At 40.0% G+C, this 18,115-nt stretch overlaps 1 long non-coding RNA gene across 2 annotated transcripts; it reads right to left on the bottom strand.

Moving 5' to 3' along the window:
* Positions 1 to 289: 289 nt before the first annotated feature.
* Positions 290 to 18,090, bottom strand: LOC111262973 (uncharacterized). Of its 2 annotated transcripts, none has more exons than XR_002681960.2 (5): positions 17,483 to 18,090; positions 16,123 to 16,336; positions 15,123 to 15,193; positions 934 to 1,075; positions 290 to 654 (listed from the first exon to the last, which is right to left on the bottom strand). It is a non-coding gene; the product is annotated as an uncharacterized LOC111262973 (long non-coding RNA). The 2 variants fall into 2 exon arrangements; XR_015312098.1 differs by having other exon boundaries at positions 934 to 960.
* Positions 18,091 to 18,115: the final 25 nt, after the last annotated feature.

Raw genomic sequence — 18,115 nt, 5'->3', positions numbered from 1 at the left:
GCATCATGTTGAAATACTTCGTTGGTGTGCATATACAGCGATCTTACGTGTATATATGTATTATATGAAACTTAACGTGTTTCTATATGTGTAGTGTTGTTTTCTCTACACTATAAATTTATTCTGTTAATACCACTATCTTTAGGCGCTAATACGAATACGCTAGTATGTCAGGTGAGTCCTATTTTGACGTTTTAGTACGTGAAATTAACCAGAGCACGCACCCCTGAGTATTCAATGTGTCACAAATATGACTACGAGAAGAATTATTTCTTGCCAGCTAAGTGTGTGTAATAAAAAGCCTACAAAATTCCCAATTCGAAAGAATAGCCTACAGTTGTTCGTTTGCTTTATATAGTTCAAGCATACATTGTGCTCATATCGTGCCAAGATAAGGCTTAGAAGCATATATATATTTAATCTAACAAACACTATTGCTCAAGAATTTTCGACTTTATTCGAACAATTTATGCTGTATGTAAACTGTGGCTGGTACGTTCGGTGTGCATCTAGAGACCTCGCAGTACCCCCTGATCGACCCGGTGAACAGGCTTTATGCGGAACAAGCGGTTGCCGATGCAGACGCAACTCGAACTTATCCAGCGTCGAAGACGACAGCGCAGCTCAGCAGCGGGGTCATCCCCCGTAATCTCCCTAGAGAGAGGAAGCGTTGCTTCAGTTAAGAAGTCAGTTATAGTTCAGCTGAAGATTCACTGGCTCATTACATGTACCCGATTGACTGAGCCACGTTCGACGCACTTCATAAGACTGATTTTCCATTAGTAATGGCATGGCTTAGATGCTCCGTGTAAGTAAACACTAGTTGCACAAGCCATGCGTTGTATATTATAAATATTACCTAATAATCTAGGATTTACCATATAGATCGTAACAGCACGGTAGGTACTGTGCTAACCCTGAGAGAAGGCTCACCTCTGAAACTCTGCAGAATAAGTTTTCCTTGTTCGGCGTCGCAAAGAACAAACCCTTTCAGTAACTTAATCCTTATTGCTTGGATTATTTATTTCACTATTATACTATATTAACTTGATCCTTAATAGCTCTCCATTACGACCTGGGGTAATGCAAACACAGGACTATAGTTAGACAAGCTTCCGTTAGTCTGTATGGAACAGGCGGGAACATAAATTCATTCATTTGCAGTTAGGAAAAAATGGCTTTTACTTAGGGAAAAGATCAGGCATCTGTCTAGCTCACTTGTCAACAGACTATTTTTTCCAACTAAATTCATACGATATACAACTGTAAACTATTGCGCAGACCTTCTTCAACCATCCATGCACACGGAATTCGATTTTTATAGTAAGAAACGTAATAAAAATGAGCGATATTGTCGTTTTTTTTTTACTATTATTTTTTAAAACCGAAATTTTAGAGATCATAGAGTAACCGATTAAATCACATACCACTCGAAGCTGTCTCGCCTATACGCTAACAGATTAAAACATGGATATTGCGTTGGCCATATACCGATCACAAAGATTATTCGAAATTTAAAAACAATAAACACTTCAATAATGCAACGGTGTCTTTTCTGGGTCTTGTAATAGAACCTTTTTCTTCAATGCTATTTTGAGAGATGTAACGATATATAATTTCAGTAAATCAAAACGCTTATGCAAATAAGCAAAATACAAATTAACCTGATCAAAAATATACTTATTTATCATCCATCTTACAAGTTAGCAGCATATTTCTGCTGATCGTTTGGTCTCATATTTCAAGTAAGTTGAGTCCTTCTCCAGCTGTTGAATTTTATGGTTGTTTGTTTTTCTTTCAACTTTCAAGGCGGTAAGATTAAACCGATTTTAGTTGATATCAACCTTATCGCAGCCTAGGCCAACCTAAGCTGCATACAATTCCAGTGGACAACAATAGTTCTTGTATTTACCGTTTAGCAGTTCCCTGTAACGTTGTGTATTCTTACGCAAAACTTTTTTTTCTGTTTTTCATCGTCCTTGTACCTTTCGTTATGATAACGATGATAACATCCGTAGCAAGTTAACATTCCCTCAAATAGAGGCTGAGATTTAAAGTTTATATTTGAAATTGATTCATATTAAACCCAAGTGTGGTAATAGTGCGAGTAGTATTGGCCCAGTGGCTCCAAATAGCTAGTTAGGTTATGATTACGGTATTATAATAATGGCCGACTGACAACCAATTACCCTAGCTTGTCCGTCACAATTCCTGCTTTTAGAATTGTGAAAATAATTAAAATCGTCGATTATCGCATAGAAATACATGGCTGATACTATTTCTGAAACATTTGTTGCTGTACAGCTTGTAAATTTTCTTCAAACTAACAGAGAGCTGATCAGTATGATTTTTTTCGATTTAGCAGAGCGTCCGACGCCGTATCTCCGTAGTTCTTAGCCAGGACTGTTGTTAATCTTCGTTATAATCCTATATGTTTTGACCTATTTGACATGACATGAAACCTTATTGCGTTCCTTTGAATACCTAAATAAAGCTATATAACAAATATAATTCAGTGAATAGTTTGAAGTGGACGTAGTGGACTATTTGTTTTTGATTGGGGGGGGGGGGGGGAAAGGACGCTTGGAGGCTCAGTCTGAGTATATGGGTTAAGGGCCAGCTGCAAGAAACATTACGAAATCTCAAAAGAAGATAAGCGTACAATTGAGAAATTCTCTCAATGTTTTAATATTGTTAAGTGTTAAGGAGCTATAGACGCTACATTACATAGTTGTATGACAAAGTTGTGCTGACAGAATTAAGGTCCATTAGTTCCTGTAGGTATAAATGAGATGCTATACTGCTAAGTACACAGTTTGCTATTGAATCATACGTTTTTGTAAGAGTATCTTATAAGGGAAAAAAAACATTATTCTATACGATGTATGTGATTTACTAACCCTAAATAGGGCTCCTAGATCGCGGATCCTGATCTAGTTTTGTGGCTTTAGGGGGTCACTCGTCTCCAACAAACTGTGGAGTGGGGTGGCCACATTCACATGCCAAATGATTTGGTGTGATTACCGCTATATTGGACTAGAAAATATAGTCATGTTAAGTGCTAAACTAAAATGTTATTTCCACCCTAGTGAGTCGTGTATGATCGTTCCGGTAGTGTTTTTTGTACGTTTTTACATGGGCAGAGTTTTTTGCACGTTCTCTTTACGAAACCTCACTTACTTATTTTTGTGGATTATTTAAGCGAATCCCAATGCGTCGTTAGGGTTTGGCGGGTTGGTATTCTCCAACGACTTGCCATTGCTGTCAGTAGCCTCTCACAGACCTTACTATCTATCAAAGATTTCACGCTATAGTTGAAATAATAATCTTTATTTAACGACAAAATGAAAAATGTCCAGTATGACCGTTCGGGACAACAAAGCGCACTCGTTGAATTAGAGAGGAATATTATTAGAATTAGGAATTAGAGAATAGACGAGTCGAAAAAGGTGCTGCTTACCTTGTTGAGTACAAAGGCGTTTTTCAGTCAACAAACGTTGTCATAATGTTTTATAATTGTACAGTTCACGCGGAGTCGTATCGATAGACATAATTAGCGCTTCGCTATGAGAAGTACTAGTCAGGATCTCTTTTTTCGCTGTTGCGTATATTGTGGGCCGGGACATTGTTACCACCATGAAAGTAAACGGGAGGTCATTGTTTCTTATTCTTCTTCGGGGGATGTGTTAGCAACTGAAAATGTCGGTATATTTGTTTACGTTGCATGTTTATCTCACGTTTTAATAGCCCAGTTTAACTGAACGAAGCTATACTCCGGCAAGATACTAGAGTGCTGCACATAATGAGAGACCATGTATTCAGCGAGTATTTGGTTAGCAGTGAACGCTAGCTGGTCTACCTGGATGTGGCTCCCTAACAAAACCGAGATTCTGCAAGCTAGAAAAGGTCACTTACAAATTCGACCCAAGTCCCCAACGAAAGCACGTACTGAAACAATCCAAGCAATGCTTGAGTTAATTTTTGTAATTTTTTTTCTGGGCTAATTGAGAAAATCATTGTTCACCTCCGATTCGTCGAGGTTGGTCAATTTGCAACTGAACGACAGGTAATTCGAATGGCTTCCGCAACGGGGGAGCCATTGGTACAAGCCTGACGATAGCGCTGTAAACTTTTATGCGAAATCACATATCCTGGTATATTAACAATTATCTAATCCTAGTAGTTCGTCTGTTTTAACGTTCGTGCGATGAGCCACTGGCGAAAACGAGGAAAATAACTCAGCGCGTGGACTTCCTGTCGGACCCGGTTACGGCAGGCCGCTCAGTAATGGCGAATAGCTCTACTACTTTTAGGCTGGGGCCTTTTTTTTTATAAGTAAATACTAACAATAATAATAATAATAATAAAAAAGTCGTGGAGATTCGGTTGTCTTTGAAACGTTGGCAGTCGCCATTTGTTCCATTAGAAACCTAGGAATTCTACTTGGAGTCGCATTTTACGAAAAACAACCTATGATATTTACCAAACACCATACATTTTTGTACCGATAAAGGTTGCAACTGCTTTCGTTCCAACGTCTTATAATTGTAGATTAACTTTTGACAGTTGCTGGTACTTTTCGATAGCCATCCCTGCCAGATAACGTGTTTGATTTCGTTGTTAAACTATATTAAATATAAATACTAAGTTGGGAGGAAGCGTTTTCAGTGTATGATACCCTATCATATTAATATTCTACCCGGATATAGTTTAGGGAATTTCACTTGCGTTTTTGTGCCTGATACCAAGGGTATCTGTCCTAGAAGTTGAACCGGACCACCCAGTGAGGTAGTAGCGCGTGTCCGCACTTAGTTTGAAACGTGCCCTTGGATTTTTATGGCTCTTATTGACTAGAACAAGCAATTAATTAGTTAGGAAACTGTCGTTATTAAGTGGGTTTAAAGAACATTGAGTGTTGTGCGAAGCAACCATTATGATGACCACCGAACAGTGATAAAGGACTGTAGCGCCCGTTAATAACTACGGCTGAATTCAAAGAAAACTTGCTTTATCCGTTTAATTGCGAAATTGTTTAGTTAAGACGGGCAGGTTTTAAAAAGGTAATCAAATTGAAGTAACACGACCAATATTTTATATATATATATATATATGAAGGTTTTTCTGAGATGGATTCACATCACAGTACTTCATTATTCACATTGGAAAAACAAATTTTCCTTCTGGAAAGATTTCCTAGCCTGAACATAAACACTTAGAAGGTCCGCCTATCAGCAGGCTGTTATGTCTTTTCGAAAGCAAAATGATGAACGGCTGCAATTCTAAAGGGCGCCATTTCTGTTCTGATTTTCTCTTCACGCTACATTGATGCTATTTAAATATATATCTTATGCGTTAGGTGTGCTAATTGTATATATGCGTATAATAATGGTTTTCGTCAACAGGAAGCGAAGGTCTACGCCCAGAATTAATCCTAGACCACCAACGCGCAATCGCAGCGAAAGCTTCTCCCTACACCTCACTTTCGGACCGTCCCAGATTCCTCTATTACGGTTTTACCGAATATATTTTCAGTAAAACGCATTCATTGAGCCGGCGGTGAAGTCGCGAAATATACCGATACGGTGGACTGTTAGTCCTATTATAGCTAGATCGTTAGTGAACAAAGGTAGTAATGTGCAATCGTTCGAGGGCAAAAATTCTTGATTTAAAGTATTCACCCCTTTAGGGGCATCCTACTCATTATTATTATTATTATTATTAGACAATTCTCATGAGAAGTCATCCATGTCGGGCCTATAAAGGTATGCCTCGGATTTTAAATTGTGCAGTTTTCGTTCGTAGATCGTAATTGCGTCTCACATAATGTTTGATACACCAAAAATATAGCATCACTATCTAACATGTATTTACTGCAAATGAGACAAGTACTTTTGCCTCTATTAGGTCTACAAATGTCCAGTATGGTTCAGTGGCCTAACGATGTTTTGCTCACGTAAAAAAATTGATCGTTTGTCTACGTCTTGCGACAACATGTACTACGCGACGAAATTAACCACTCGTCAGTCAAAATAGAACATTTATCATTATAGGTTAACTAGACAGTAAGCCTGTTGATGCTACTTTTTTTGTTTTCCATTTATTGCGGCCAGCGTTTTACTCATCTTTTACTTCCTACACCGTTTTCCATGATAAAACTTTTTGCAGTTCAGGTTTTCTGTGTTTTTTGTAATAAATGGGTTGAGAACCTAATGGTTTGGTTGTCAACGACAAATAACGTATCAAACCATCGGGACCACGCACTAAGTGGATCCTAGATGTAGAAGAAAAGGTATAGTAGAAAGGAGGGCAACTATTGGAAGGAGTCTCTACTGCCTCGGGCATTCCTTCGCCTTACAACTGGCGCTGCCGCTAGCGAAGGTCTGTTCAGTAGTATAGACGTGTGGTAACACTAATAGCAGTCCAAAGGATCTTACCCGTTCATGTTAACCGAAAAATTGTTGAGGCCTATACAGTCCGCCATTTCGCGTCTTGGATCTTCCTGTTGGTTCTTTCCATTGTGTGTTCCTTTTGCCGTATTTACTACTTCCCTCTTACCCCCTTATCCCCCTTGACTAACCCTCCGGCTTGGTCACAGCAGTAGAGACTCAGCTTCGATAAGCAACGAATTGTCATAATTTTTGTCCTTCTGTGCCACGATCGTAACGTTCCGTGACGACATTCGTAACTGCTCGTCTTTTTTCCTTTGCTTACGTAAGCGGTCCCATCCAGTTATTTGTAGGTTTTTTTTTCTATTTAATGATCCAGTGTATATGTATTGTTATCATCATTGCTGCTCGAAGCCGAAATGTGTTCCAATGGACGCAGACTAGCCCCATTCTGTCCCAGCTTACTCGCGGTTTATTTTTTCCCGTTCAGTCTAATCTGCTGTAAAGGTGATTTAGGGCGTAAATTGGACGACTATACACCAAAAAAGGCGAGCAGCTGAAGTACTATTAACAGAAATCGTAGAAACCCCTTAGATTAGCTCAATTGACAAGGATCTTACCATTCTTGTCTTGAGCACTGCAATTTTACAAGAACAAAAAAGGAACAGTGTTTCACAGAAGTACCTTAATATAGCATTTAATACAACATTCTAATACAAATGTTTTATGAAATGCACGTACAGATTCCGAAATGACCTGTATGATGTAAATAGTCAGGTGACGGCGTTAGAGGTCGATGAATTGCTGGTGCAGAAGACAGCACCGGCTTTAACAATCTTCTAAGATAAGTGCGCTTTTGATAGTTTAATTTTTTTAACGCAAGCACAAACAATGCTGTACCTTTGCGGGCGTCTTGTAAAAGCAACAGAAACTTCGTGAAATTTTGCACGTAGGTTTAAGATGGACCGCAACTTCCTCGGTGTGGAACAGAAGATCTTTTTATGAATGACGGACCTGTACTTCTACCGGGATCGTATGGAGGCCATAGAAGGCTCGACGATCCAGTCTTATTCCTAATTTTGTCCGTCTATTTATCTTTCTGTTAGATAATTGACCAGCCCCTTCATACGCTTTCTTATACTATAGTCGTATGCGTTTCCATCTTTGTATGAAAGTTCGCTTACTACATCGCATCGCCTGGATGAACGTGCTGTGTCCATAACCTACATACTTTATCATGCACGCTAAAATATGATCTATCACATATAAAGATATATGGACGACACAAAATTCGGAAATTTTGCAATTTTTCTTCATTTTTTTCACTTGTGCGGTTTGTTTTTAAATCAGGAGTCAGTAAAAAGCTGTTAGGTTACTTTCCGCCGTCTCTGTAGCGTACCCAATAGCTAAATTGCGTTGGTCGCTCTTCCAAGGTATTTTTTCCTTTCTGTTATCATAGAAGTAGTGGGCTTTTTGTTTACATGTGTTTGTGCCGCGGCGGTGGCCATTTGTGGTGATGCTTATCGTCGGATTGTATTGCGAAGGTTCTGCGTGTGTGCCCATGTGTTCTCCCACCCATTCCTCCATTCCTGTTTCACCCCATCCCATACAGTAGTCTCTCATAGCTATACTCACAGTAAGTATGAGCTCATTGGCTATCGGCTTTGTAGCTACAATGTCCTAGTAGCTGGTGACGTCGCATAACTAGTACGGTTTCAGTTTGGCCTGTCTTTGTCTTCTTCTCGCCTTGGCTGTATTCTCTGTGGGGTCCCGCTACAGCCGAAGCCAGCAGCAGCAGCAGCAGCAGTGTAAACAATACGAACCAAGAACATCCGCCGCAAATCCTGTTACGGCCAGCGAATGGGCCATGCCAGGGCAAAGCGATGCTTATAGTTTTAGAATAGTATCATCTTTATGTTTCGTAAACAAGAGAAGGCAAGCAGCCACATACAGGGCAAGCCAGAGGGAGCGGGAACGAAGGCAATCCGGAGGTTTTCCCGACAGCTGTACTCGTAACGGCACTAGCGACCGTAACAGGGAAAACGTCAACGTCTTCTTAAACGAAGAATAGCGACAATGACGAAATGCATTTTTAGCTGTGGCAAACTTTAAACACATACTGATGTAATTCTTGCACTTATCAAAATGGTGCTTTGATAATGAGGCTATTGTATTTCATATTATCATTGCTATATACGTAGCGCAAGTGGAACTACATCAGGTTGCCGATTATTTATGTGATGGTGGTCACTGGTCCAAATTCCGCCCTGGAGAACGTAACTTGGTCACAATGTAATTTAAAGGTAAAATAAACGACGAAGCGAAAGGGGCAGCTTCGTAAGAGCTCATTAATTAAGGATTCGAAAATGTGACCGATATGAATCTGAGCCAATCTTCGTCGTAATGAATTAAACAGCGCGTTCTAATAGTTAGTTAGCGTAAGTATACGTCGCAGACGTTCGTACGTATCTATTGAAGTAAATTTAAACGGAAATGACCTTTTGCTGTTATAAGTACGCCGGTGAACTTCTTACACGATATCCTCTAACCTGTATTACGATACTTCTCTCATAGAATAAGGATTACTATTGTTGAGAGATGCGTCTCGACGACGAGAACGAGTCGGATTTGAACACTGATTAATTAATTAGGTGACAAACTGGAAAAGGTTAGGTACAGATATTACGAAATACACAAGCTCGTCGCGTCGTGAAAGATGACAATTAAACCTAAGTTTAATAAAACAAATTATATAAAGGTTAAAATCGTATATAACTCGTGCTACTCAAACGGTCATCTTGCTTATAGCAAGTTTCATCTTTCTCTTAAAAAAGGATATGGTCGACGTTGGAAAATAGCAGATCAGAGTTGTATGGCGGTCCTACGAACGCCCACACAGTCCACTCAAAGTAAGCTCGCACACATCGGGTCAATAATTAAAGCATACTATGGTGGGCTTTTCGTCATGTTAGACAGTCGTTTTGTACCGCTGAAAACGATTTCAACTAAGCTGATTTGAAATACAACCGAATATATTACTGAAATCATGAGTTGTTTCTTTCCCTTCAGTAGAAAGGGTCTATGAGAAGAAGAATTAAATCCATCAATTAAATTATTTATAAAGCGTAGAGAGTTAAGTGAAGCCGATAGTTAATTGACGTCCAGCTTTTATCGTAGTTATATCTAAGTAAGAAGTGACCGCGCTTCACTATGGCAGTTGTAAATTTAAATATCATAGCGATCCGATTGATTCTGGTATTGACTTCTTAAGACCAACATTATCCTGTTTAAATAGATCTACGCTTGGATAGAGTCGTTAGCAAGCGCTGTTAGCTATAAAACGACATAACCATAAGACTATGTGTGAATAGACCCCCTCCTGTAGCTATGTCTATTTGCTGAATGGCTAGGGTAGGCCAAACCGGCCGCAATGGTACTTGTTGTAATTTTTATTAACACACGCATCGCTCTACTAGGGCGAGCTAATAGGCTCAGTTTCATTTAACTCAATGTTACCCGACCTTAATAAAGATTATTTTTATTGAATTTCTCAACGTTTCATGATAAAATTTATAATACATATAACTTTTTGAATTGCGGCTCGGTGACACAACCGGCTGAGTTACTCTAATGCTGCCATTCGTACTTCATTCGTTTCGTATGTTTGAAGAAATCTGGTCTTTTGGCGGCTGGATATTTCACTCAAGGTGAGCCGAAGATGCGTAAGAAAGTTAAAGTTGAAAGGTAGTTGGTTCCATGTACAGCTAAGTGCTTATGTCACGAAGCTGAACAGAGGAATTTACAGGATCTGATTGTTTAGATTCAAAAAAAAAAACACTGGGAAATCGGTTATCTCCTCTACATGCTGAGTCCTACTAGTTTATATGTGGGACACAATTGTAGTTAAATGATCCGTTAGGTTGGACTATGATGAAAAAAGGGTAAATGACAAAAGTTGGCTCGACTACGTTTAATCTTACCGAAATGTGATTTTTTGAGAGTAGAGCAAAAACATTTCCTAATTTTTTTGGGCTCCTTCGACCATGAAATAGGATAATTGAAACGGCAGTTGATGTAGTTTCTATGCGAACGCAATTTCTACGCGTCGATATTAATGTAGTTTTTGCGCATTTGCAAATTACAAAAAAGTTCCCACCGTATTTTTCCAAAAAAAAAGTGCCCTCCGCTTTTGTTTGCTTCCGGTAAACAGCCCTATCGGCGCGTTGTAAAGGTACTGTATTATCTTGTGACTAAAATTTCAATTCCAGAAATCTCCTTGAAGATGGATGTTCCAGGTAGCAAGGTGTGCGTCTTCGACACCTTCTGTGCTACATATTTGATCGAGACTAAAACAGCTCGGGATATGTGCCTTGTGTACGATAACGATGCTACCATTTAAAAAGCCTATTCAAGAGTAATTTGCCATATTTGAGCACAATATCCAGAACCTAAAGTATGACGTCCGCTGCGGTTAGTCGTCTGGATTTGGTGGCGATTTTCTGAAGGCAATTTTGAAAGGAGTCGGCCGACAAACAATTTGCAAATCGACCGAAAAGATAGACAGCAGTCAATCGACTATTTTAAGTCATTTGGATTTATACAGAAAAGTCGAGCTTCGGTGCGTGTGCGTATGGGTGTATTAACTCATTAAATCCAGCAAAGAATTAAGGCTTAGCGCTGCACTGCACATTTCGCCCGTGACGCCTAAGCGTCACACGACTGCAATGAGCAATTGTTGCACAGAATCATCCCGGTGATAGGGAATGGTATCTGTACGTCAGTTCGAAATCGGAACTGGTGGAGCCAGGAGAGAAGCCAAGGCCCAGAGTTCAACTAAATCTTCATTAAAAAAAGATTGTGCTTTGAATTTTGTGGGCCGCGAGAGCCTGATTCACTGGGACGTATACTTTTTTGACCCAATTGCATTAGGCTATAAAAGAAAGACCCTACAAATGAAGCCATGTTACCATGGGCCACGACGACACAAGGATGCACACGGTAAACTTCGTAAAACCCAGTCTCATCGACTTTGAATTCGAACTTTTGTTGCACCCTTAACATTCTCCAAACTTTGCGTCAACAAACTTTCACATTTACCGTACACTCGGCAATTACCTTCGTGGCCTTCTCTTCGACACGGATTAACAACTAAAAACGTGATCGAAAAGCTTCTTCGAAAAGAAACTGGTCAGACGGCGTACATAATTCGAAGGAAGGATGGATGGAAATGGAAAACAATGGCAGGAAATACGAAATATAATAACATTTTGTCGTAAGAATAACAAATATGGTGTTTTCTATTTAGTTCGTAGAGTGCGGAAACCTTAATTTCAACTGAATATTTCACTCCAGCCTATCAACTGCCCCATAGTGGGAGCGAACTGGTCTTCCAACCCGTGACTGTCGCCGGGATGGAGGTCTTGATTGCCGTCTATAAATGCCCTTAAACTAAGACGAATTCATAGGGTCCTATCGATCGCGCTACAGAAGAAATAACATAACCTCACTGTTTCGTTGTCCGAAACATGAAGTAAACATGGTTAATAACTATATTAATATTGAGCGATAAAAGTGTCTGAATTTTTTTCATATACTACTATATTTACTATTTCGTGCACTGTTGAATCGTGTGAGTCTCGATTTGTCATCAGGTTATCGGAAATAGAGTAGAATATCTAAAGGCAAAGTTTTGGATAATTTTTGGTGATATAAATATAACATTGTGAGGGTCATGAAGCTGGTTAGCACATGGCTAAAGAAATGACTATTCGAAAAACTCTACTGATCCAAATTTAACTAAAACAAAATGTTTTAGTCTTAGTAGTTTTTTTAGTCTACTGCCTGTTATTATTATATGACCGACGACCACATATTACTGATCTAAATGGTAAAGATATATATATATATATATATACATACATGTGTATAAGCAAATTAAGAAGAAACAGATAGATTAGTTAATACAGATCTTGTAGTTTTGTTGTTTGAAGACAACAAGCGGCTCAATGTTTGGCTTTACTTTATATAGGCTCGAACTTGTACTGAGAAATTCGGTAGTTTGCCGACAACTTTTTGAACCAAAAAATTTAGCAGGGATCTCCCGTCTACCATTATCATCTAGTGCAGGCCTTGCAAATTACAAGATCTAGCTTATCAGTTCACGTTTTCGTATAGGAAATGTTAACGACTTCGAATAGGCCATCATAGCAGGCATAGATAGAAGTGACCAAGTTTGCCAAAGATCCTCCAAATGCTTAGACTATCTCAAAAGGCAGGGAGTTGTCACGTAATAACAGTGAAGATATCCTTTTCATTTCATAACCATTTCCTTCCATAAGAAATATTCAAGCGGCAATATTGAGTGGATCTAGGAGCAAATCATAGGGTTCCGACAGATATACGGACAGATCGATCGTTTCAATGGCCGGTATCACAGGAAAATATCAAACAGCGAGCGCATTTGTAACGTCTGGTGATTCTAATTAGGGACTTTACTGTAGTGCAGCGACACTAGCTACATGCGAGTAATCTATAGGTAGTGAGGAATTTTTGACGCTATGTGACAATGTAAGAATAAGATTAGACTGCCATTATGATATTCACCCCAGCTGTCTCGGTACACAAAAAAAACTTGACATCAGACACAAAAAAAGGAACTCAATATCAAAAAACACCACCACTTTAGCTTTGGTTTATGACCGCGTCGTTCAATGTATTACCTGACGCTCGTGATCTACGTATATGAGATAAATTTTTTTAAATCGATGGGCAAAAAATCAGACGCAATCAGTTGCTCTCTCGTACGCTTGCCAAAGGCGTTTACATCATGCAACGTTGTCATATAATTGTTCTCACATAGGAGTATTATTAGCTCTGAGTACGCGCTATGAGCCTCAGGCTTATTATGTGGGCCTCAAAGACATGGTGCTCGCTGAATAAAATCGACTTTTTAGCTTTAGTCCCCTTCTGTAGTCCAATTGAAACCGTTTCTGTACATAAAACGGTTCTCGTTTCGTACAACGCGTCGTCACGGCGGTTTTGTAAGTGACACTTCCGGACATTAGTTCCATCTCATGCCTTAGAAATCTGATTACAATATTATTTTTAAGCTTACACATAATTCGTAGCAATTAGATGCAGGTAAAACAAATTACGAGATCTGGATCTAAGCGGGTTGACTTTAGCTGCCATCGATTCTGACTATAAAAGCCAGCTCTTGCGGCGAAGATTTTTCCTTGGGGATTAATCGCCCCACCTCGCCAGTCCCTTGGCTTCCTGGCAGAAGGTTGGTGTGCAACGTTAAACATCTGAAGTTGCAGCCGGAAAAAAGGCAGCAGGCATCGAAAGAGCGACAAGTAAGATTCTAGTGTACACTTTATGTTTAGCTTCAGAAGGTTTGTCAGCGGGATTCCCGTATGCGGCCTAAATTCTCGAAATCAAATTATAAAACAGTAATCAACTTCGTGCCTACAGACTATCACCGGAACCGCCAGCAGGTGGAAAAAGACTCCACCAAAGTCGGCCACTTCTATAGCGTCATTTAACAGTAGCGTCTGGGAGCTTGTGGACGGCATGGAGTTTCTGAACACCGCCACTGAACACTCGGAGGAAGCATGGTCGGGAAACGAACGGAATAGCAGAGGCTGGTATGGCTCAATGTAATTAAGCCATTTTTGTCTGGCTGCAGACTGGATGGGTCGCTAATTGTGCTCTTGTGTATAAATGCTTCAGCAAGATGCTTATGGGAGCCTGTCTGAATGTATGCCAGAAGTAAATCCCAATGTGCGAGTTATAGACGTTATATGGGCCCCAGAGTGAGGGCACTGTATGATCCACAGTATACCCACTAGTGTTTACCGGCAACTGCCCGCGAAGCTTACTCTGCCGGAGACTTTATTCTGTCAAGTATTGATGGAAAAAAGCTGCAATGCAGACGTAGTTAATACACATATATAAACGTACGTACGTACGTTCACAGTTGTATTAATTAGCGCAGCCAGGCTCTTAGCTATCGTCCTTGCTCTCTGTCCATAAAACATCCTGTTGCACTATCACAGGGCCGTTTTTGCAAGTCTCACGTTTCATTTAAATGGGTTCCTTCTTTATTTCTACCACTTTTGGCTTGCAGAGGTCGCCTGCTACCGACTATTGACACTTACGTACGAACAAGTGGCTGGCTATCTGCTGCAGTGGCATTTCCACTCTAGTTGGGCTATCTGTGTGGAGTGCAAATCATGCAACATAAATGATAAAAACGGAGATACTTATGTTGCTTATGCTTATATTCGTGCTGCCATGGACGACGTGTACTTATATGCCTGCTCGCACGTTTCGCTCTTCTAATATAGGCTCGGTGTATATGGGCACCTGAGAAATCAAAGTAACAACACGAAATAGCGAGGAGGGGCAAAGGAAAAAGGAAACGTATTAAGCGAGCTATATATATATATATATATATATATATATAGAGAGAGAGAGAGAGAGAGAGAGAGAGAGGAGAGAGAGAGAGGAGATTGGTCATAGCAACGCAAAATGAGGCAATTCGGCATTTTTACATTTTAAACAACGCACATGGCAACAAACCGATGATCACTATCCGTGTATCTGTCGATTAGTAGAGCAGCAAGAAGGACATTGAAAAGGGCGACATGACCAGCCATACCGTGCAGGAACATTAATAATAATGACAGGTGTTGAATATTCGATCTACTTTAACCTCAGCTAGGAATCACTCACCTACTGTTAGACGCGTGCTCCTGATGACCGAAGTTATAATGGCCGTTTCGGATCGTTTTGCCTAAGCTTCTCTGCGAGAATCGGAAGAAAAGGTCTACAGTAAAACCTGTAATTTCGCTATGTAGTTTTCATTGTGTAAGCCGTTTATGCATGAAATTCTAGCGTTGTTTCACACTCATCATATGCCGTGTCTGTAATGTCAGAAATCTGTCAATCAGATCTTACTCTTTTGGCGATTCGCCACCAATTCCTATCGTTTGTAATTTTTTACTAGAAATTTAGAAGAAGATTTGCGGTGCGGCTTAGAGGAAACCTAGCTTAGCGTATCGTGGAGTACCATTCGAAGTTATTCTTTAATATATTTCTGAGGATTACAGTGATTAAGTGGAGGCCCTGAGGTTGAGCCTGCCCTGCTGCTTAATACACAAATTCATTTCTGCAAACTACAAAACATTAAGATATTCCTAATTATGGGCTAAAAAAAGGGTCCCAGTCTATTCATATATTTACACTATAGGACGTCCATTGATATTGTCCCTGTAATAGTTACATACATTATTTAAAAACGCATCTGTGTTTATTTCTCTATCAATAGTGTAATTTTAGTTTGTAGAAAATAAGATTGACTGATTCAACGAAGTGCTCTCGGACAGGGTTAAGTAGCTGATGCAAGTTTTGTTCAAGTTAAAAATACTGAGACATGGATTAGGGGAATGATTCTTTGTTATATCGCACAATTTACATGAGTCCACATTTGACATGTTCGTATCATCTTGACATAATGGCTTTCTAACCACGCACGTTTTTCCGCACGCTTCTGTGAAGATATACAGAAGCCGTCATCAGCTTTACGCACATAATGTCATTCAAGGAGCTCGCCTCAGTGCCCCTGTATTGCCGCTCTTTAGCAATCTTTTGAATTTATAACCACAGCCACTTTGCGAGACGCTCTTTCTGATTGTTTTGTCCTCGAGTGCAGCAGTCGCCCTATTCAGCTTACCATACTGTAGTATTGTCGATATTGCCAAAGTGTAGTTCTACAGCCTGATGTCAATACGTCAGCTGATACATGGATGAAGTATTAGGCTTTTTCTTCCAATTGAGATATTCAATCATCGCCGAGCGCACCGCTGCAGGGCCCTGCCCAGACGCACCAGCGCACATCGTGCAACACCTACCCCATGCTGCGATGATGCTGACAGAAAATATTAAACCTATAAATAAAAACATGCCATATACATATTTTTTTTCTCGCACGTATTTAACAATCCTATATAAAGGTAAAGATAATTTTCATGCCATCGTTGTTGACCATACCGGTAAGAATGAGTAAAAAAGTAGGTTAAATTAAACGGATAGATCTATGCGTTCTATTATATCTCTATGTTTAAGTAAGTGCTTATATGCCGAATGAATTGAGGGCTACGTACGAGTAGTCTAGAAGCTTTGAAGAAATTCTGTTTTTTTGTGTAATTGTTCGCGTAAAATGACAAAGATGTTAATAATTAGGAGTGAATGTTTGTTTCGATTCAGGCCGAAAACAAAGGTGTTGTTCCATCGGTTCGTTAAGGCGTTAGATTAATCAAGTTTCGTGTCGCGACCCCGTCAGAAGAGAACTAAGCGCTAGAATAGTCGAGAGAACTATATGATACGGGTAAGCTTTAGCAACAAAATGAGCTCGTGAACGAAAAAAAAAATAATGGAATTATGTAGAACGCACTAACAGCAGCTACATAATAGTGGATAAGTAGCCGTTTGCCTAAATAAGCTACTTAGTTTCCGCAAATATATACAAAATTTATTTACTGCGAACATTTCATACGTGAACAGCGCGTTCTTAATCGAAATCAGACTATTTGTAGATTATAAGTTATTGTATATACGTTAAATAATTCGTGGCCAGTTCGGTGTTACAGTAGATTACGAACAGTTCTGTGTAAAGGGGTTCAGCTGAAAGAGCACTTGCTAAACACTTATCGATAACTTAAAGATGTGACAGAAACAGAAAACTAATTGACTGGCTTTAGCTGACTGAACGGTTGATTCCCGTCGTTTTGATCTTTATGTCTATTAGGCGTTTTTATCGGACGACTTGTTTTCAGCGCGTTCCGTACCAAAGGCAGTAGCAGGAATAGAAAGGAAGAAATCAATATTCTGAAGGAAGATTTGTTTAGCTGGCTTCGCCACTGTTTCCAGGCCAAATGTGGCTGCTGGCATTGTGGCCTGCATTCGAATTATGTAGAAACACTGCAGAGAACAGTTACTGACTGTCGTTCTAGTCGTTTCGACGGCCAAAGACATTCAGGCTGACAGAAGTGTTTGGAGATGAATATTTTGTTATGGGAAATGAAACATTTTACCTCGAACCGATCGTAAACCCATAACGGCTTCTATGAATAGTAGATCCCGCGAGATTCACGTATATGCTAGCGGAGTCGAAAGCGAATCTCAGAACTGGGCGCTGGGGCGCTGGGTTGTGAAAACATAGTCCTTTCATACACACAAACACTCGCACGCTCATGTATGACGACCACTAACACACTGCTGGCATGAGCGTAACTCATGGCTCTATCGCGGCAGTATGCAAACAACCGATTTTCGACCTCAAAGCTGAACTTTGAAGCATCGCGCAAATACGAACACTCTTGAAAGCGTTTTTTCTCCTTCTGACGTAACGTAGAAACACTATAATGGCAAAACACGACGGCCTCGAACGAGGCCAGCGTCGTGTTTACGTGCTCGTGCGGAACATTGTTTTTAGTTTAGCTAGTGGATTAAGCCAAGTAATTGCAGATCGCCACACGTTTATAATTCAGCTGCTCCGGCATAAAGCTGTCAGGACCAACGCTCTGTGTGTGTAAGATGGCTACGCCGCATCTAATATAACGACGAGGATGGCGGAACAGAACAAGTTTGTATAGCCTTCTTTCATGCCCAAGAAGCCAGGATCTGTTTTGCCCTCCCAACTTAGCCTGGTCACATTCTGCGTGCGT

Source organism: Varroa jacobsoni, unplaced genomic scaffold (genome assembly GCF_002532875.2).
Source record: "Varroa jacobsoni isolate VJ856 unplaced genomic scaffold, vjacob_1.0 scaffold_718, whole genome shotgun sequence".
NCBI classification, from domain to species: Eukaryota; Metazoa; Arthropoda; class Arachnida; order Mesostigmata; family Varroidae; genus Varroa; species Varroa jacobsoni.
Note: the sequence above shows the minus strand (reverse complement) of the source record. Positions and strands in the feature narration are given on the sequence as shown.